Genomic DNA, 21785 nt, shown 5'->3' with positions numbered 1-21785 from the left:
TTCCCACCTGTGACAGGTTTTTTTAGAATCTGTGTTCCCACCTGTGACCAAATATTTATCAAAGCCAGGTAAGCACATCTGTTTTCATCCTGTGTATGGTTCAGGGTTTGATTTAATTGTTTTCCTGGAATCAGAGCTGAACAAGCCAGAGACAGTTTTGTCGTGCAGGTGCCTCAGGGCTAAAGTGCAGATTGAGCACACTTATATTTCTTTACAGGTAAATACAGGTGTGCCAGGAATTCATGGGTGCAGAAGGAAGTACCCACAGGCCCTGCAAGCAAGGCGGGGGGAAGCTCCCTTAGGAAGCTTTGTTCTTGTCTGGGTTCTCTGTTCAAGGCATTTCATGGGAGGTGTTCCATGGATGAGCACTCGTCCAATTCTGGTCCCAGCAGATCAGCAAATCCCACGTGGAGCAGTGCAAACCTATGGCATGTGATCTTCCCCAGAATAAAACCAGGCGTGTTTGAAACCTGCACTTTTCACACTTGGAGGCTGAAGAGCATTTCCATCAAACACAAAATCCAAGTAGACAGAGGAGATCCTTCAGGGACTGGGAAGACCTCAAGAGGTAACACAATTGGACTGGGCTGATCAGCCCTCCAAAACATGGTGCTTCCACTACTTGAAAGATGATTCTTGACAAAAAAAGAGTCTGTATCAGGGAAAACCTAAAAGACTAGATGGATTTTATGGAGCCTTATGTGTGTTATAAAAAATTTGTAGCTTCTTGTGGATTGTTGGCTCATGGTTTGGGACAAAATCTTTAAAGGGAGGATGCATGTTCATTAAGATACAGTGATGCTGGGAACCCAATATTTTTCTGCAAGGGTGTGAACTCTGAGCTGAGCTTGCTCTTTGCTTTGTTCTGGGTTTTGGAGTGCTATGGTTTACCAGCACAGGTGCTCCATCACTTTATTCTTCTTGACAAGATTTTTGGGGTTACTGAGTACTCCACATGGGATCAGACATTCCTATTATCTCAAAAGATCAGCTGAATCAACTGAAAATGTATCCTTGAGCATAACAAGAAGCACTAGTGTATGATGAACTTGTGAGAGCTGGAACCATACGTGAGAGCTTAATCTCTTGGCAGTCTGTGTTGTCAGGGACCAGAAGAAAACACCCAGCCTAAGATGGGAGATCAGTGTGTGCAGAGCGTGAGTAAACATCTCAGTATCTCTCCACAGGTCCTCTGTGCTTAGATTTGAATCACACTCTTCCCCCATGTCCCTTATGGAAATGGGAACAGTTTTTACAGCAGTGGGATGATGGCAAGAGAGGCACCTTGTGGGTTGTTTGAACCTCATCACTGGAGAGCAAATCCAAGAAAAGCAGACAAAATGCAAAGGCTTCCCTGTGGTTGAAAGGTTCAGCTCTGTGAATGCTGATGCAGACCTATTTTGTTTACACACCTGCTAATTAATGGTGTTTGCTTAGTTGTCTCACTAGACTAATGGTTAGTTTTACTCTGTAAATAAGGCAATCTGTGGTTATAGCAGAACAGAATCTCTCCCTGTGAGTTTGTCAAATAAATGCAGATTGCAAAATACAAATATCTGCTCTGTCTTGTGAGCAAAACCCCACATTGTAATTCTGCAAAGAGTTGTCTGGTTGAGCAATAAACCTCCTGTGAAACACACAGGGTCGAGAAAATACAGGCGGTGAATTTGAAATCCATGAGTAATTCCAGACTTGGTTACATCCAGCTGGTTTGTGTTGCTGAAAGCATCACTGCTTTCCCAGAGTAGGAAGGAAGGGCAGCATTATGGGGTAGATCACCCAGCATTTGTCTGATGAGGTGTTGGGTGCACACCCCTCAGAGCCTGCTGCAGACCAAGAGGTTTCATGGGATAGGGACCATAGGAAGCAAATATGGCTTTGCAGTGAGGAAAAGGATGGTAATCCTGGAGTAAGAGTAAGGCAATACCATAACATTGTGCTTGTTTATATGTTATGATGATGCTAATTTGTATTTTATGACAACACTCTGCCTCTGCTGACTGCTTAATCCTTAGGAGAACTTAGCACCTGCAAGCTCCTGTGGCTCTTGCAAGTGGTTGTGAGTAGATGTGAGCTGAGGGCCTCTCCCCTATGACCCTGAAAGGCAGCTCACAGAACTAGTCCAGACACCTGGTGCTTTAGGTGAGAGAAATTCTATCTTCATGTGGCAGCAGCCAAAGTTGCAGTGCAGAGGTGTGCAAAAGGGCTGATCACTTCCAGTGACTGGGAGTTCAGGAGGTGCCTCAGAAAGCTCATGAGCAGCTTTATGTTCACTCCAGGCTTTTCCTGCTCTGCTCCTCTATGCTTGGCTGTGTGGCACAGAGCAGAGCACTGCTCATATCTCACTGCTACCTGCTGCCCTGGCCTATCATGTACAACATCCTTAATTAGCAAAAGCACGAGAATGAGGCAACACATGAAATTGCTGATGTGGATGAGTATTTCACAGACATTTCTCCTTTAGTCAGTGAGAAAAGCAAACTGAAGATATGCCAGCGTACTCACAACAGCATCACTCAGGATGACCATGCACATGATTAAGCAAATTGCTTTCAGGGAAGTGACTCATTGCTTTGTGTTGGCTTTTTTATTTTTTCTTGCATTATACATAATAAACATATAACTGTGTTTTTGTTTATGGATGGCTATGGGACAAAAATACACACTGTGTGCATCATCAGTTAAATAATCCATGTCTGCCTTTATCCAAGGGTGCAGACATCAGGAAACTGAAACAACTGAAGGATGACTATCATGTAATAATTATGTTTCAATGTCTCCTCATATTGAGTCAGAGGATTTTGATGGAGGATAGCTTCTGGGAGATTGTTCTCCCTGAGCATCTCTTAGAAGTTGTGAGAGTCAGCATGTCTTGCCTTGCTGTGTTTATTCTGAAGTACTCAGACCTATCTTGTCCTGTTGTTCTGGTTAATTTGTTAATGGATAATTGATTTCAAGGGAGAGGAAAGTTTCCTGTTCATAGTCAGCTTTACAATCCTGCCTGCCTGGATATGTAGGATGGCAAGATACTGGCTCCCAGATCCTATTTCTGATCTTCCACCTCCTCCCAGTAGGTATCTGATGTCCTGGTTTACCATGTGTCCCAGCCAACAATTATGCCTGAGCAAGTCAATACTGAACAGGTGTCCCAGGGTGCAGCTTATCAGGTGCAGATTATCATCTCAATTCTACTGGGTTCAGGGACTTGTGTGCTCTTCAGAAACACACAGCCAGTCACTATAGGAGAAGAAAGTTGGCTTAGTGGCTTTTTGTTTATTTCCCCCCACTAACCAGGAATAGAGAGCTGTGAATTTAACATCGTGTTTTATGTAAAACTTCCCGTGTGGTCTGCAACAAGTCATTAGTTGAATTTGCTGTTGTCTGTAAAGAAATAATGTTTCACTGCCATTTGTGCCCTTGAAAGTCAGCCTTCAGTTCACTGGGCCTCTGCAGCCATTTGCAAATTGTTTCAATTTAGGAGCACGAGACAGGTGTTAGAAATCCTCTCTGCTTAAGAATTCTCTGCTTAAGAACATTAAGAAGTATTTCAGTACTCATAAAAGTGAATGCTGAGCAAAGGTAATTTGAAAATTATTGCTGTGATTATCAAACTGCAGTACCAGTAAATAATGTGGTATCATAAATGTAGTAAATAATTTGCATCCAATTTCCACATTTTATTACAGCATCTGTCTGGAATTTGAAGTGTTTCATCTCAGCCAGTTTCTGTAGCTCAGCCCTGGGGGAAGATCAGGGTTTGCTGGTTTTGTTAACTCTTGAAAGCAAAAATCAAAGACGGCAATTGCATCAACTTCCTACAACCAGGGGTGGAGGAGGCTCCCCTCTCAATAGCTTCAGTGCCAAATTCAAATCCTCGTTTAACCCCAGAACCAAATCCCTTGAAGTTTAGTCCTGGTTTTATCGCTGATAACCCTCCAAAGACTTCAGAGAAAATACTCTGTGCAGAAGGCAAGAGCCCAGGGCTGTATCCAGCTCTGGCAAGGCAGCTCAGACAAGCCAAGCTGGCAGGATCTTGCTGTGCCAAGTGCATCCTGCTGGTGACTCACCTGCATGGCTGGGTCAGTGGCACTGTGAACTATTTCCCTACTTACCGGAGCTGCAGGTGCAAGTGGGATGTGTGTGCAGGTTTTGCTTTTGCTAGAGAGAAGCATAGCAAAGTCTGGTGAGCGCTGACACGGCCCCATGCTTGTGTTATCCAGAGAGGTTTATTGTGGGAATAAATGCAGATGAATGGTTGTGTACCTTACTTGCCACATGGCTGTCAGCTTGGCAAAGCCCAGGGTCTCCAGCTGTCACACGCGGTGCCACAGCTGACAGCAGTATGTGGCTCACTCTCCCCTTGCCCCCACTCAAGATGTTTTGAGGCTGAACTGGATCTGTGTCACTACATACCATCAATTTACCACTTGGCTTGCCTAAAAAGCTCTCACAGCTGCTTGTGGCTGACATCTTTCAGTTCCCAATGTGAAACAGTCTCTGAGGGCCCACCACTGAGTTCTTTGTCAGCCTCTGGCTGATTTCACAGGAATGAAACCAGATAAGATTGCTTTTTTTCTCCCATTGTGCCCATTGTGGTTATTCCTCAAAAGGCTGGGGCTGCTTTTCTGAGTTTATAAGAATGTGAGTGTAAGAGATGGCTCAGGCCACCAGTATATGCTCCCTCAGTGTCATCCCACAGGACAGGTGGTTACCCTGGAGCAGTGGGAATGCATTCAGATGCCTGTGCACCTGTGTTGTTCAGCATTTCCCCCTAATTGTGACAGTCACCCCCCCTGCTTCAACATCTGATGCTGTTTCTGTCCCAGGTGGAAGAGGACATGCCCCTCCTCATCAGTGCCAGCATATCCAGTGCACTGTCACATGGTTTCTCTCTGAATTTCCTACAGCTGATGAGGCTGTCATTGTAGGACAGCTGCAGCAGAAGAGCTGGATTCATCCCACAACTTCCTTCTACTGGATTCTGCTTGCACAGTGCTTTTCCAGAGTCATCTGTTCCAAGGGAATTGTAACCAACTGTTGTCAGGATGGAGCCATATTATGGACCCATACTAGTCCCACATATGGCCAAACCAAGTTGAGGAGTAGCAGCTGATACACTGCACACACCTTCCAAACCATGAGTACAGGTCAAATCTTCAGCATCCTTTAGCCTGGCCATCATAATGAAGATTCCCTTGGGAGGGCAGACCCAGAGATGCTTCTGCTGATCAGAACTTTTTATGGATTGAATAATCTACTTTATAGACTCATAGGATCTCAGAATGGCCTGGCTTGGAAGGGACCTTAAAGATCATCTTGTTCCAACCCCGCTGCCAGAGCAGGGACACCTGACACTATCCCAGCTTGCTCAAAGCTCCAGCAGTGTCCAAGGCCATCCAACCTTGCCTTGGACACTGCCAGGGATCCAGGGGCAGCCACAGCTTCTCTGGGCAACCTGTGCCAGGGCCTCACCACCATCACAGGGAAAAATTTCTTCCCAATATCCAATCTAAACCTGCTCTCTGTCAGTGTGAAGCCATTCCCCCTTGTCCTGTCACTCCAGGCCCTTGTCCAGAGTCTCTCTCCATCTTTCCTGTGGGCTCCCTTCAGGCACTGCAAGGCCACAATGAGGTCATCCCAAAGTCTTCTCTTCTCCAGGCTGACCAATCCCAATTCCCTCAGCCTTTCCTCACAGCTCAGAGTACAGTGCATTGTGTCTTTAGGTGGTTCTCCTAAAGGGACCTGCTGAAGTTTCTGATGAGTTGCTGGGTGTGTCAGTAGAACACAATAATCTGTTGATGGACAGGCAGCCAATTCATGAGATCCATGTAGAGATGGTTTGTTCAGGGCAGTTTAGTAGATTTAACTGGCTGCCATAATGCATGGGCATGAGTCTTTTAGCCTGGATTCAGCCTTACACAGGCTCAAAGCAGGCAGGTCACATCTACACAACAGATCCTCTGCTATGCTCTGGAGCTAATTTTAGGACCTGAACATAGTTGTAGCAGATAAGGAGCTTCATTTGTGAATTGGTACCAGCAACATCACCTCACACTGAGATGACTCCACAGTGGGTGTCCCAGAGCAGTGTCCTCAGAATGATGGCCTGTCCCCACCAGGCGTGGGGCAGTGGGGATGGCAGGGTGTAGGTGAGGAGCTTGTTTTCTCCTCACCAGCCTGTGGCTGCACCTCCAAGCTAAGCTGCACAGCCTCTCTGGGGACCCAGCAGATGCAGTCCTGTACAACAGTGACATCCTCCTTTTGCCTGTATCCCTCACATTCAACACAGGGAGCCCCTATAGCTGCTTCGGCTGTTTTGGCTTTCCAAGTTCAGTTCAGAAACAAACCTAGGCTGGGTCCAGTTAGGCTTTTCAAAGGGATCTAGGTGAGCCTGAATCCCTCTTTTTTCAGTCTTGTACTTTATAAGATCCCAAACTGAGATTCAGCCTTTCTAACAGATTGTTTATGCTTTTCCTCATGTTTTTCTCCTCTAATCTGAAAATTCACATTTTGCTTTGTGTATGTACTGCATTTTACCTTTCTTTACTTGGGTCTTGGGCATGCTATGCAGGTGGGCTGTTAATGCTGGCCTTGCTTCACCCATCAGCAGCACCCAAACAATCCTTCCACACTGGGCAGCAAGATCTGTTTCCATGCCCCTTCTAGGATCTGACCACACCTTTTGTAACACTTTTTGCCAACAGAAAGGTTTCATGCAGACTGGGCAAGGATTTTATGCCCGAGAGCTGAAGTCTGTCAGCTCTTTGTTCTAGCTGTGGAGACAATCTCTTTTCAGCATCAAATGTCTCGTCCTCTGGTTTCCAGCTTCTAACAGCAAAAGGACAAAACAAAAGGGTTTCTGTTCTCAGATGGTTTCAGAATAAGGTGAATTGCTATATTTCTTGCAGTTATATCACATCAAGTGATTTTGCCCTTGAGGGCGGCATTACCTCACACACAACAAGAGAACATCTGTGTGCTGAAATGTCAGACCTCAAGAGACAAAGATTTCTCTTTCTAAGTGCTGTAGCTTTCCACAGTTCTCCCTCCTGGTTGATATTTTATTGGTTCTTGTGCACAGCTGTGCCCAGGTTTCCTTAACACAGTGGACAGTTTTTATTTTACGCAAGGGAGGGATCAGTCACAGCAAGTGGAGCAGCCAGGTCAAACTGCTTTAACACCAGTGCTCTCCTGCACAGCAGCGTGTTTGCAGAGTCCTGCTTTCCCCTTGGCACATTCTTGTTTAACAAATATCTCAGTCTCTATGGCTCTGCTTCAGCTCTGCCTCATTTGTCGTCTTTCCCTGGTGCAAGTTCAGAAGGGCAGCACCTGCCTTCCTGTTTGTACATCAGTGCCTTCACCTCAGTCAGGGGCTCTTGGCACTGTGAGCTGCAGAAGCAGCATCTCCTTAGACCACTAAGGAGAAAGGGAACACAGCTGACATCTGATTCCCCAGTTAATCCACAGGCCCCATGCTAATTGCCTTTACACACTATGCTGCACGGCCTAAGTGCAGGAAAACAGCTTATGTCAATGCAGAGAACAGCTAATGAGAATAACCAGCCATTAACACATCAAATCAGATAATAAATGCTGGAGACCACATCTGATGGCTCAGAGCTTCTCGTAATTTTTGAGGGTTGTTTGTTTTTTACTTCCCAGTAAAAGAGCAGCCACTCCTGCACAACTTGGCTTCATAGGAATTGGCTTTTCTGAGGATTCTAGATCAAATAAAAATGTATGGTGAATTACAGCAGCTGGAGTTAAAATCCTAGACTTACCCATTAAAACTGTAGTTTACCAAGGCCATGTTTTACTCTGCAGGTCAAGGACTTCAGAGCCAGCTGGGGAAAGCTGGGGAGTCTGGAGCTCTGTCAGTCCAAACACTTTTACCAACAGGCTCAGGTGTGCGGACTGGGGGAGAAGGGGCAGAAGCACACCAGTGAAGTGTGCCAGAATTCCCTCATGTGCTGCTTTACCCTGGCCAAACTCACCTAGGGTCTGTATGTGAAGATTAGTCCTTACTATAACCACAGAGAAACTAAGGAAACACATCTGGAAATAAACTACCTGGAGCTAGAACTTCATGAATAGCAATTGGAGGAGTTTTCTAAACATTGGTTAGATATTTTGCTTGCCAGTTTCAAAGCTCTCCCCAGTCAATTAATGTATTTGTGTGGCACCTCTTCACAGTAGAAATTGGCAGATGCTGAAAAGCCCTTCTCTTTGGTGTGGGAAATAGCTGAAAATCAATAGTCTGGAGAGTATAAATGCAGAAAATGAAGACTGCTGAGTGCTTTCTAAGCTGGTCAGTGGTGAGAAGGGGACTTGTGTAGGCAATGCCATCACTAGCTGGGATTTGCTGTTCCTCTTCCAGATTAAGCTGCTGTAGGATCTTTCATGACCCGTTCCCATCACTAGTAATGTTACTGGAGTGGGTGAGAGCCTTTCAGCTTCTAACTTCATCCAAGGAAGGAGTTCTGCAGTAGCACAGAGCTGCTGGAAACCTTTCTTGGGTAATTGCTCCAGCAGATGGACATTTGGAAGGGACTGGAGCTGGCTGCTGCCTCATCCAGCTGCTGTGCAGTGCACAGAGCTTTTTTGTCTTGCAAGTGCCTCCTAAACACAGCTGATTCCCTCCTGCACCATGCTTTCCTCTGGTGAACCATTGTGACCCTGGCCTTTCTCCTGCCTCAGGGCTTTTTTAGGATGGATTTCTTCCCTCCTGGTACAGCAGTGTGGAGCAAGACACTGCTCATTTTGTTGTGTCTTTTGTGTGCATCCACTATGGGATAGAAGACCACAGTTCCCACCTAGGAGCAGAGCAGCATAACAGGATCTGCAGCTGGACCATTTTCCATACAAATCCGTCTTCTAAAGCATTATTCTTCTTTTCAATGTACTCATGTGGCTGTAGAGCTGCAAATAATATTGGTATGGTTTGGTATTGAGGCAGATTAATTGTATTCCAGCCATGCATTGTGCCAGGATGCTCTTTCCTGCCAGTTTTTAATGTCACTCAGAAGCAGCACATGCCCACAGCTCAATTTCCTCACCTGTCCCATGGGCATTATTAGTTTGGCATAATCAAGCAGTTGACAGCAGCTGCCTGGGTGAGTTTCACCAGAAGGACTGGCAGAAATATTTCCTCTTCCATCAGAGGACATATTTGAAATAGTGGTGGATTTATAAAGCCTGCTTCATTGCATGGAAAGGCAGCGAGGATCCTTTCTTGGAGAGCTATTGAGAGCTCCACAGATGAAAATCCTGCTGACAAGTTTCAGTTATCACTAAAATGAAAACATACTGTGTTTTTCTGTTATTTCTCCTTTTGCCGAGATCTGATCCCAAAATGAAAAATATCAGAGCAAAAGAATTCTTTATGAAAATTACAGGAAAATTGTCCCATGAAATTTGAGACCTTCAATTAGTCCACATCAGGTCTTCAAGGGGCAGAGAGTATCAATGAACAAGGAGAACATTTCTATTTCTGTGGCTCTAAGTTGTTTTGAAATTGCTTTGAGCCATTTCCAGCCAGCCTAAATTCCAGCTAAATGTCTGCGCCTATAGTGGGTTTAGTGCCTCTGGAGAGCAATTCAGAAAGCCTGAGGGAAGTGCAGAGTGAGTGTTTTGAATCAGACAGCAGGAAACAGAAGACAAAGATGACACTTGGTGGCATTTAAGCCAGTTGAATATGCCCATTTTCTTCTGTTTGTTTTTTCTAATGGTGATACCAGCTGGTTTGTTTAAACATTTATTTCTATCCTCTCTTTTTTAGCTGATGGGCTGTGTAGGAGGATGAGAAAATTCTTTTCTTCTAAGGGGCACAAGGTACAAACTCAACTTTTGTCCAGTGGATGCTGTAGGATCCTTCCAGAAGGAGGCTCTTGTCCATGCTTCAGATTGTGTCTCACAAGGAAGTGGGACTTCTTCTAAGTGATTACAAGACCAGCAATTCAGAAACAATCATCCATTTGCACTGCACAGGTTAAAAGACAATAAATATTTGTACAGTAATTAGAGTATCAAATAAAAGGACTTACAAAGTTGTAGTGAGGAAGGAAGTGGGTAGTGCTATGTCAGAGTAACCCTTTGGAGGCTGGATCTCTGCATCCTCCTTTATGCAGTGCCAGGGGCTGTAGGTGCTCTGGAATACCTTGTGGTTTCCTGGATTTTCATAGGCATGATGCTGTTAGCCACAAAGACATTGTGCCTGTTGTCCTACCAGCTCTTCTCAGGAGGAAAATTATGGAAAGCATGGGTGTGAACCACATTGATTGTAGGACCAGTGCCTATCCTCCATCAAAAATATGTCATTTTATACCATAAAAAAGTTCTGTCAGAGTTGCTGTGTGGTTCTGGAGACCTAAGAGCCTTAATATTTTAGGCAGGTTCTTTTTCAGTCATCAGACAGCAACAGCCACTTTCAGTTCTTCAGGGAATTAAAACCAAAATACCCAATGATGTCAAACTATGACATCTCTCCTCTCTGGGGACTGCAGCCTTACAGAATACTGCTGGGAATAGGGAAGGAAAGGCAGAGAAAAGTAAAGTAATTTGTGCAGTGGAAACTAGACTGCCTTTTCCTAACCCCTGCTCCTGAGGTCTAACACCAGAGGCATTAGTGGCATGTCCAGCCTCTGTCCCCAGGGTGCTCAGCTGCAGCCAGAGGTGTTGGATAAACCCATAAACCCCTCCTCTTTCACAGGGACAAGCATTTGGCTTCTGCTGAGGCTTTTGGGAGGATTTTGTCTTGCTCCTAGAACAGACCTGGCCTTCTGCTTTGTGAAAGGCACTGGCTTTGCTGTCATTTCTCAAATTGAGAACCCCTTATTGCCCTACAGGGAAGTGTGCCATGAGGATGGGCAGGTCTCTGAGATCCCATTTCCTTCTTCCTTGATTCCAGCCCCTGCACTGTCTCCACACTCACGACTCCGGGAAGGCATTAAAAACTCGTTTCTTTCTATCTTTGCTACTTGCACAGTCCTTTACACTGCAGTATTTAAATACTTTTAATGTATTTATCTTTCCAGTAGCACACTAAAATAGGGAAGGATCATTATCCAGAATTTACAGATGAGTAATTAAGACATAGGAGCCTTAATTCCTAGATTTTGGGGTGCATCAAAAGCAGTGTGGCCAGCACAAGGAAGAGATTCTGCCCTTCGACACCTGGTGTGCTGCATCCAGCTCTGGGGTCCTCAGCACAGGAGAGGCATGAAGCTGTTGGAGTGAGTCCAGAGGAGGGCCACGTGTCAGAGGGATGGAACAGCTCTCCTGTGAGGAAAGGCTCAGACAGTTGGGTTTTTCAGCCTGGAGAAGAGAAGGCTCCAGGCAGACACTGTTGTAGCCCTCCAGCACCTAGAAGGGGTTTGTAAGAAAGATGGGGACAAACATTTTGTCAGGGCCTGATGTGATAGGACAAGGAGTAATTGGTTTTAAATTGTAAGAGGATCGATTCAGACTACATATAAGGAAGAAAAGGCTTTACAATGAGGGTGATGAAGCACTGGCACAGGTTGCCCAGAGATGTGGTGGATGCCCAGTTCCTGGAAACATTCAAGACCAGGCTGGCTGGGGCTCTGAGTAACATGATCTGGTTGAAGATGTCCTTGCCCATGGAAGTTCAAAGAGCAGTTTCCCCTGTTTTTATGATTACATGATTATGATTATAAACACAGCATGACCTTTACACAGAAAGACTATTACAACATATAATCATATGGAAGTAAAAAAAAAGGGAAAAGCTTTGCTACTTCACAGAAAATTTGCTGTTGCTTTTATATTCTCCAGCCTTGTAAAGAGCCTTTGTAAATTTTCTCACCAAATGCTCCAGCAGTAGCTCTCCTTTGAGCTCCTTATCTGTCAGCTAAAGCATTTTAGATAACACTTTTCCCATACACCCAACTTGTCAAGCACCTTGTGCATGCAAAGCTGTGAATGAAAGTGGCAACTACAATGTGTTTCACATGCAGCCACTTGAGCACCTTCTTTCATTCTGCTTTCTGTAAGAATACAGGATCATTTCCACCTTGTGCACCCTCAGAAACTTGGGGGTAGGTAGAATGGTACCTCCAGTGTATTTTTGCCAATGAATCTTTATCTGCACAACAGTCTTTGGCAGGATTAGAGATTCCAACTACTGGAATGCCCCAACACAGATCCCTGTGATAAAAAGAACCTTCTTTTGAATGAGGCAAGACAATCATAGAATCACAGAGTGGTTTGGGTTGGAGGGGACCTTGAAGATCAGCCAGTTCCACCCCCTGCCATGGGCAGGAACACCTTTCACTATCCCAGCTTGCTCAGAGCCCCATCCAGCCTGACCTTGGGCACTGCCAGGGATCCAGGGGCAGCCACAACCTCTGGGCACCCTGTGCCAGGGCCTCAGCACCCTCACAGGGAACAATTTCTTCCTAACATCTATCCTCCTTCAGCTTAAGACCATTGAATGTAGGCGTTTAATATCTGCCAGACATATGCTTTGGCTGATCAGACCATGACTGGTTTGTAGGCAGAGAAATGCAGTTACTTGTTTGCTCCTCAGGCACATTTCAGAGTATGTCTAGAAATTCTTCTTCAGGCCTCACAGTCCCGTGCATCACAAGCTGTTTGTTTATTTTCTTCTGGAGCATCTAGCTGCAGTGCTTTGAGGTGAGGACACCAGTCAGTAATGTCTGTTTGGAGCAATGGGTACTTGGCTGAGGGAGACCTGAATCCCTGCTCAGATTCCACAGTGGCATCTGGGAGTTTTGTAAAGCAGTGTCACCATCTACAGTTCTGATTTTTATCCCTTCCATTTTAGTTCAAATTTAAAAACTAAATCAGGGAATGTAGGGGACTCTTCACCTCATAAATGCATCTGTAAGGGACACATCTATTTTAAAAGGCTGTTTTTTGGAGAAAGAACCTGTAGCATGAGAGCTAACTTCAGTAACTATCCCCTAACATTGATGTAGGGCATTGTAAATCGATGCAGCATAAACCAAGGTGGTTGTCCAGTGAGAAGGCTGATTTCCCTTTGCCCTTCACCAGTGTTTCAACTACAGACCTGTGAGGAGCATTTCTGGTTTGGAGATAATATTACCCAGGAGAACACTATCTGAAAGGGAAAAAGAAGGAGAGCAACTAGTCTGAGTTATTAAAACATGAGAGTACCTTAATTTCATCTTCTGCTCTCTGCTGACTCACTTTGACCTTGAACAAGGTCTCTTTATGTTTCCCTGACTGTAAGAAAGGAGTAATAATATTTTCTGTTTCCTGGAAAAGGATGTGAATATAGCTCAACATTTATAATGTGCTCATATGGAATGCATGGGGGGACCACAAAATTCTTTTTCCATGTGACACATGCAGGAAGATTTATAACCACAATATCCATAGCATTGCAAACTTCCATTCAGGTTGTGTTGTCCCACCCAGGACATGACCTTTTTTACCGTTCTATAATTGTATTCTGGGTTTTTTTGTTTGTTTGTTTGTTTTTGGTTTTTTTTTGTTTTTTGTTTGTTTGGTTGGTTGTTTTTTTTTTTTGTTGTTTTTTTTTGGGTTTTGTTTTTTTTTTTTGTTTTGTTTTGTTTTTGGGGTTTGCTTTTTTTTTTGTTTGTTTGTTTGTTTGTTTGTTTTTCTTATTTAAAGTGTTAATCAAAACAAATCTTCAATTCCAAGATTCAAGCTTGGAAAGAAAAAACATAAATTTTTGTCCTCTTACAAATACTTTGGTGAGTTTGCTCAGAGAGATTCTGGCATCACTGTCTGATTAGGGGCAGTGTCTACTGATTTGGGGTAAAGTCCTTTTTAGACCTTCTGTCACAAAACATCTGACAAGGAAGTGCTCAGCAATGGAAAACCCTGGAAATGTCACTCCTGCCATGCTTGAGCTTCTGATGAGATTATAATTTGATGGTTGAAAAAGTTCTGAGCAAACAGTAGCAGCATTTCAGGTGGGAAAGGAGACCTGTATTCTGAAATGAGGATTTTGGACACACTGTGGACATGTGCACTGTCTGTATTTTTACACAAGAGAAGGTATTACTTCTTTGGACCTGGGTGACTTTGATTCCTGAGAAGGTTCTGAAACAGCTGTTAAAAAATATAACTTTTTAAATACCTCAATGATATAAACTGATAAAGGAAATAGCCAACAAGGATTGTTGAGGATGGATCATGCCAAGCCTGTGGAGTTTCTGCCTTTGGCTGCTTATATGGCCATACGGGGGAAACAAGGAGGCTACAACTCATGTAGCATAATCTCAACCCCAGTGACATTTCTGCCACTTCTTAGTGACATTCCTAAGAGCAAACTAAGGAAATCGATTGTTGATGTGGTTGTGAGAAGAAAAGTGTGCAGTGGTTGGAAACTTGCTCCCAAAGAATGCTCACAGATCTTTTATAATGCCCTGTTCTGGCCCTGGCTCTGTTCAGCACTGCTGAGGAGGACAATGAAACAACATGGTCATAGTGTTAGGGACTAGGGAAATAAATCAAGGTTGCAAGCGCTGTGCACACAAGCATCAGAATTCAACACATGCTTGAAAATTTAGAGGGAATCTGAAATGAAAGCAGCTAAAATTCAGCAAAGACAAAGTCTTTCTCCTTTCAGATGAGAAATTCAGTAAACAGGCACAAAAATGGAAGTTATCAGCTAGGAAGCATCACAGCAGATTCTTCTGATTGCACCCTACTGATTTAAGGTAGCATTTTTTCTCTTAACACCTGAATGTGGGGACAGCGAAGCACTGGAATGGATTGCCTATAATGACAATGAAACCTCCAGGTGGACATTTTTTAAGAACAAGGGAGACAAACAACTTTTGAAGATTTCTAGGTATCATTCACTAGAGAGTCTCTTTTTATCCCCTCACATTCCTGGTGTTCTGTGATCTGCACTACTGAGCTCCAGTCAGGTACATGTCAATAATCGGATACTGCTGAGGAAGAGAAGAGCTTTGTTCTGACAATAAAACTCTCTTTTGGTAGGCAGCAGTAGCAATTGTTCCACTTTCTGAAGTAGCAGTGAACTGCCAGCTGGAGTCCTTTGTCTCAGCTAGAAGCAGTAAGTAGGAACAGGCAAGGGAAAAGCACAGGAACATAATCACCATAACAGGGGTAGAAAAGAAAAGGCCAAGAAATGCTGCAGCAGCTTGGAAGGGATTGATGCAGGTGGGGCAACAACTTTGCATGTCCATTTTGGGATGAGCAAAAAAGAATCTGTTTCCCTTTCCCCTAAAGGATTTCAGCAGGATATCAGGATATCTGTCTGAAAGTGTGGCAAAGCATTACTACCCAGGGATATCAATTTCTTACGGTGAAGATAAAAACATCAGGTGTCCAGATACTTTCAGGCTGCTTCAGTGCAGGATGTTGGGCAAAATGATCTCTTGAGACTTCTCCCAGCCTGCCAGATCTGTGAATTTATCTCTGGCAAGCATTTATTTTGGCATGGTGGGAAAGCATAGGGAAATGGAGCCAAATGAATGTATCCGGGAAAATCACTGACTCTGGTAATGAGTGTGAACCTTTCTGAAGGAAAGAAAACAGCTCTGTTGCAACATCCCACTGCCAGGATGCTTTATAAACATCATTATTTTTATGCTGTTTTTGCAACTCAGACCCTTCCAGACTCCTGTTAAGGCCTAAAATTTCTTACAGGGGCCAGACCACGCTGTAACTTGTAGTGTTTACAGTGTTTACTTGTAGTGTCCTGCTCTCATTTATGCTCTGATAAGTCTCCTAAATTTTGGAGGACATCTCTTGTGAAGCTCTCCATAGGTCAAAATGTACTTTCAGAAACAGAACATGATGCACACAAGAGTTGCTTTTGGTCTGCCAATATGGTAAAAAGTCCATTGAAAGCTCATTCTATTGACAGTTAAATACATTTCTGGAAATTCTCGTCCTGCACATTTATTTCCAATTTGCTAAAATCAACTGGTGAGGACTAGGACTGCTGCCAGAACATGCCTTAACATCAAAAGTCTTCTCATCTTCCATCAGCATCTGCTTAATTGAGGCTGTAGAAAAAAGCATCTGCTGCTTTCCTTCTGTTCAGTGGTGAAAAGAAACTGCCTTGGCATTTGACAAGCTGGAAAAAGTTGAAATATTTGACTGTTAGATGGAAAATCATCCAGTGAATGTGAACCCAAAAAATGACACTGTTTCATGTGTTTCAACATAGAAATCCAAGTGCAGGCGATACACGCTGTGCTCTTTCAAAAGCCAAAGAAATTCTCTGCTTTTCCAGTTAGCTGGATTACTGTTCATTTTTGAGAGGCAAACCTTTCAGTGACTTTTCCTTTTACCATAATAATTTTTCTGGAGGAAAAACGATTTCATTGTGTGTTACTGGACCTGTCAATAGGAAGAAATTATGAGCCTCACTTTGCCATTCTTTAGCAGAGAATTTGTTGAGAAAATAGCCCTCACCACTCTGCAGTTGCATTGATGTGAAAACAGCCGTAAGAACTCTGGGATGTGGATTATTGGTGCTGTTACCTGGGGACTTAAGCAGCAAAAAGATGAAAAACATAGTAACAAACACTTTACCCAGAATATCTTCTTTTTGTAAAGTAAAGAAGAGAGCTTAGAGGCAGGAATTCTTCCATGAACTGGCCTTAGAACTGCACATCTCAAAGTGGGCATCCAGCAGCTGCTAGATCAGTCTGCCCTCCTGAAGACACTGAAATGGTTCCTGTGCCACACATTTACCCCTGGCACGCCTCTCCATGTCCCTGGGCAAGGCTGTCCTGAGCTCTCCTGATCCAGCAAGGTGGAACAGCTGCCTCAGCCACACAAACAGCTCCACCCTGAGCCATGTCCTGCTGCCTCCTGCCAACCTGGGGCTCACACACTGAACTTCCCATCCAGGCAGAGGAGCTGAAGCTGCTGGGGAGGAGGACAGCAGCACTGTGGTTGGATGGGGCAGAAATATCAGGGAACTTCCATTCTTTGGGAAAAAAACTGTGTGCTTCCAGCCCCACCGTGGGTTTGCCCTGCAAGAAGAGCCATGGAGGGATTTGCAGTTCAGATTGCCTCATGGTTTTATCTGAGAGCCTGGGATCACAACACTAGATTTGCCCATCACTCAGATTTAAATGTATAGAGGATTAAGGCTTTGATTCAGGAAAACATTTCAACAAGAAGTCATGTCTTTAGCAGAAGAACACTTCAAGGGCTGTGTTGAATCTGTAACAACCCCTTTTCTTTGATACTGTAAAATCTCTGTCAGGAAAGGCAGATATCTCAATGTCTTTAACTGCACTAGATAACTTGTGCAGTTAGAACAATGGAATAAGAAAAAATGCTTTTATAAGCAAAATTAAAAGTATTTGGCACTTATCAGAAACATTTTAAATACATTTAAATATGGAAAGTAATGCCATAAACCTGAATCAGTCACTACAAATCTGAAATTCCCATTAAATGCTGATGAACATTTTGCCTTAGTGAAGAGTGCAGAACTATTCCCTCCTGATGGCATGGTCTGATCTACAGTCACAGTGCCTTTACTCTAGACACTTCTGGAACTGCTTTACCAGAGGTTGTTTTTTTCCCTCTTCGCATTTTTCTGAAGCTCAGTCTGTAGTTCTGAAACTTTGGTTCTCCCCACGTTTATAATCAAATCTCATTAGACACAACTATATATAACTGTGGGATGAGCTCATCTTTCCCTTTGACAGAGGAAGGCAAAAACCAGACGAGGCTGGTACATAAGGTCAGGAAAAATAAAATCCATGTCTTTTGAGTATCATTAGGCATTGGAGCACACTAATATGGAACACAACAAATTCTCTTCCAGAAGTTTTTAAATCAAGACTAAATCCTTTTCTCAAACCAGGCTTTAACCAAAAAATGTATTACTGAAGGAAATTGGATGAAATTTAGTTGCTTCTATTATGGAAAGGGTCAGATAGATGATACTAATGGCCTTTTCCAGCTTTAGAATTGCTGAGTACTTCATTGAATGAGCAAGAGAGTGATTTTAACTACTTTATTATTTTAAATTAAACCTCCCTTGCACAATGTGGCACTATATTTTCTCCTGCATTACCTGATGAAATTTTTCCTTCCTGAAAATAAATAAGGAAGTATGTCAGCTTCTCACAGTCTCTCTAAAATGAATAATCCACCATTCAAAGGGATCTGTTTTCTGTTTATTTCTAGCCCAAAAATTATTAGGACCTCTTAAAGAATTTTTAGAAATATCCCATTTTTGCAAAGTAGGCATTATTTTCTGACAGCAGAATTTGAGGGCAGATAGTAATTTCTCTGGATGTCTGTCACTGACATTTTGAATGTTTGCCCCTTGCTATAGGAGATGATATAAGCAGCATAATATTAATCTCATATTTCAATGAAGAAGTAAACATTTAAAAGCCTGTGAAGGATGGATGACACCATCACAAAGCTGTAACACAACTCAGAGGGTAGTCTCATATTTCTAACTACACCTCTGAAGCATCCTGAGGAGGTATTTCATATTAGACCTGCTGGTTTGGGGGTGGGCAGACTCCAAGAGGGGCACTGAAGTGTTACAGCACTCAACATGAAAAGTGCTGCAGGGCCCTGAGGAGGGAATAAACACGACACACCTTCACACTCCTTCCTGTCCCTATGGCTGTGCTCTGACCAGGATTATAAAAGGTTCAGGTTGGACATCAGGAAGAATTTTTTCATTTAAAAGATGGTCAGGCATTGTCCAGGGAGGTGGTGGAGTCCCCATCTCTGGAGGTGTTCAAGAAATGACTGGATGTGGCACTCAGTGCTCTGGTTTAGCTGGCAAGGTAGGGATGGGTCAGGGGTTGGACTCAGTGATCTTGGAGGTCTTTTCCAACCTGAATGATTCTGTGATTCTATTTAAAAAAATCATTGTTAGTTTGGATAATTTCTGTGTTTTGTTCTTCAAAGTCCTTCTTTTCGGCCACCTTTATTATATTTTTACATTTAATCTGCCAGAGGATATGATCCTTTCTATTTTCTCCCTTTGCACATGCCTTCAGCTTTTGAACTTCTTCCTCCTGCCCTTCCTTGCTCTGCTGCTGATCAAAGCTGGCTGTCCTCTGCCCCTTCCTCAAGCCTCTCTGCAAAGGCACTGAACTATTGGCCTGGCACCCCTCAGCAACCTCCATTCAGCTTGCAGGAACTTAATTCTGAGAGTTGCCCCTTTTAAATCCTTTTTAAATGGTTTTTCTTATATGGTTCCTCTTTCTGGAGCTGAGCACATCTGTAATGGATATTAGGCCTCTGTAAATACTGTGCATTGCTCAGGTCTGAGCCAAGGGCTGGGTCTTCTATTATGAACTCCTTGACATGGGAGTATTTAATAATTCAGTCCCAGGAAGGGAATGTAAGTGTACACTCAGTGTGCATTGAGTGAAAAGTATTGAGGCATTGCCTCTGAAATTGCAGATGACAAACCAGGACATGTTTGTCCTGGCATGTGTGAGGTCACCGTTTGTGCACAGCAGCTTGTCTTGTAATCACACCGAGATGTTCCGGGCTGGAAAAGCTTCCTTGAGGGGATAAGCTGGTTAAGTGGCTGATATTCTCCAGAAAATCAGGCATAAACCCTTCTCTCAAGCTGCAAATCACAGAGTGGCAGGAATAAGGCACATGTAAGGAAGTCAGTGCAGTGTCTTATCAGCCAAATAAAGCAAAAGGAAATAAAAGACTTTTGTTGTATCCTCATAATTTCCCTGAAGCATGGGAGTAGATTCTGGAGTGATGGGAAAGGGTGGCTCTTATCAGAAAGAATGACTGTGCATTTATCAGTATAATGAACATGTGGCCACATCCAAACCCACTTCTGTTCCTGCCTCCTTTACCTAAGGATAGAAGGGAAGGCTGAGGATGCAGTCTTACCTGCAGACCCATGCTGAGATCACAGGAAACTATCACATCTAATTTCAACATTCTTTCTAAAAATTCAGATCCTGAAGGATCAAGATCAAAAACCCAAGCTTTCAGAGTGCCTGTCATGAATGTGCCAAGTTTGTCTGGAAACATGCCAAGAGACCTTGCATCAAAGAAGTCTGGACCTTCTTTACATAAAATTCCTGTCTAATCCAGAAGAGCTTTTGTGTAGGGATGGCTTTGGGTGCATTTGCATACATCCAGGAAAGGGAGCAAGCCTTAACAGTGAAGCCCAGTGTAGTGTTAACTTGGACAGGCAAATTTTGAGGGCAACTGATCAGGTGGGGAAGTGATGCAAAAATGTAAACTGAAAGTACTCATAGTAGTTGCTTAAGGATCTGTTGCAGCAGCAGAACACTTACTAACATTTCCAGGTCTGTGTGAGGGAATGTCAGCTTCAGGATTCTTACCTGACCCCCATGGAGCTGCCACTGCTGGAGGAATTGTCAGGTGCTCTCTCCATGGGGGTGGGTGCACAGGGGTTCTTTCGCTCAGTAAATATGAAATCTCAATTCCATAGCTTCAAACAGAAGGAAAAACCATGCAAGTCAAGCTGAACGTTCCCCTTGACTTCTAAGCATTCTTGGAAGCCTCACAAGTTTCCATGTGAAACTCAGAAGGATCCCTTGTGGCACTGCTGTGATGGGAAGAGATGCTCCAGGTTTCTTGGCTCCAACTTCGGATGAACAAATTTAGCAAACAAAGAGTGAGCTAAAAGAGAAACAACCTGAACTGCAGCAAGCCAGAATTTCTTGTGGCATCATCTGGCTGAGGTAACTGCTGCCATTTAACTTATTCCTATGCACTATCTTCCTCCTCACTTGAAGAAAGAAGCTCTTTCATGACAAGATCCAGGCAGCTTCATCAGGAACTGGCAAAGGGGGCAAACACAGCTGCACAAGGAAATTCCATCTGCTGAGCACTCTGCCACAATCCTACAAAACCTACACAAAGTTACATTTACCTTTCTGATGATGCTCTCCTGACTTTAATAGAGCTGCCTCAATAGTAGCAGTATTGTTAAATAATTCTTTCCAAGGCTGGAATATGCAGAGCGCCAAGTGAACAAGCTTGGGAAGGCTCAGGGCTGGGTGGAAATTATTGGCTAATGGATGCTTGTTCAGGGAATATCAGTAACTCTTGTGACAGCTTTATACTAACCTGAAAAGCAAAGAATGAAAATGAATGTATAACTGGTAAGCAGAGAAAGGGTTTAAAAACCTGTCTGGGTTTTACCCACGTGGCTGCTCTTAGTCAAGGATTCCTAGGAGGAAAAGCACGAGGTCAAGTGGTGGCTCAACCCCACTTTATCTCCAGGACAGTGACAAATGAAAGGCTGGATGGAAAATCGCTTGCGACATGTGCAGACGTTTCCACAGCTAGTCTGAAACTCTACATTTAACTGGTTTGGAGCATATGGAATGAAGATGGAATAGTGAATAATAATGTATGCTTCAGTGACTTTCCCATAACACTGCAATAACAAATAGGTAATAAAAATGTCACAGACATTGACAAAATACAGACTATCCTGTTCCTTTGTTGTGTTTTTGTCCCTAAATATAACTCAATATTGTGGCCATGATCTTTGCTAAATTGTGACCTTCAAGCTTAAAACCAAATTGGTTTTGTGCCTATATAAACACACACACACACGCACAAAGGCACTCTGCTTTCTGACAGTAGAGGTAAAAATCCATTTCCCCCATAGGCTTTCTTGCTCAGAAATAATAAGAATGACGTATAAAATGTTTTGGCTTTCCTGAGATATTTATGGGAACTGTCAGAAATACTGTTTTCCTAGCTTCTCCCTGAAGGCATTAGGGAATCACATCTTTAGTATACACATATTTAATCCTAAATGTTTCCCCAAG

Source organism: Vidua macroura, chromosome 5 (assembly GCF_024509145.1).
Source record: "Vidua macroura isolate BioBank_ID:100142 chromosome 5, ASM2450914v1, whole genome shotgun sequence".
Lineage (NCBI taxonomy): Eukaryota > Metazoa > Chordata > Aves > Passeriformes > Viduidae > Vidua > Vidua macroura.
This window is presented reverse-complemented; position numbering follows the sequence as displayed.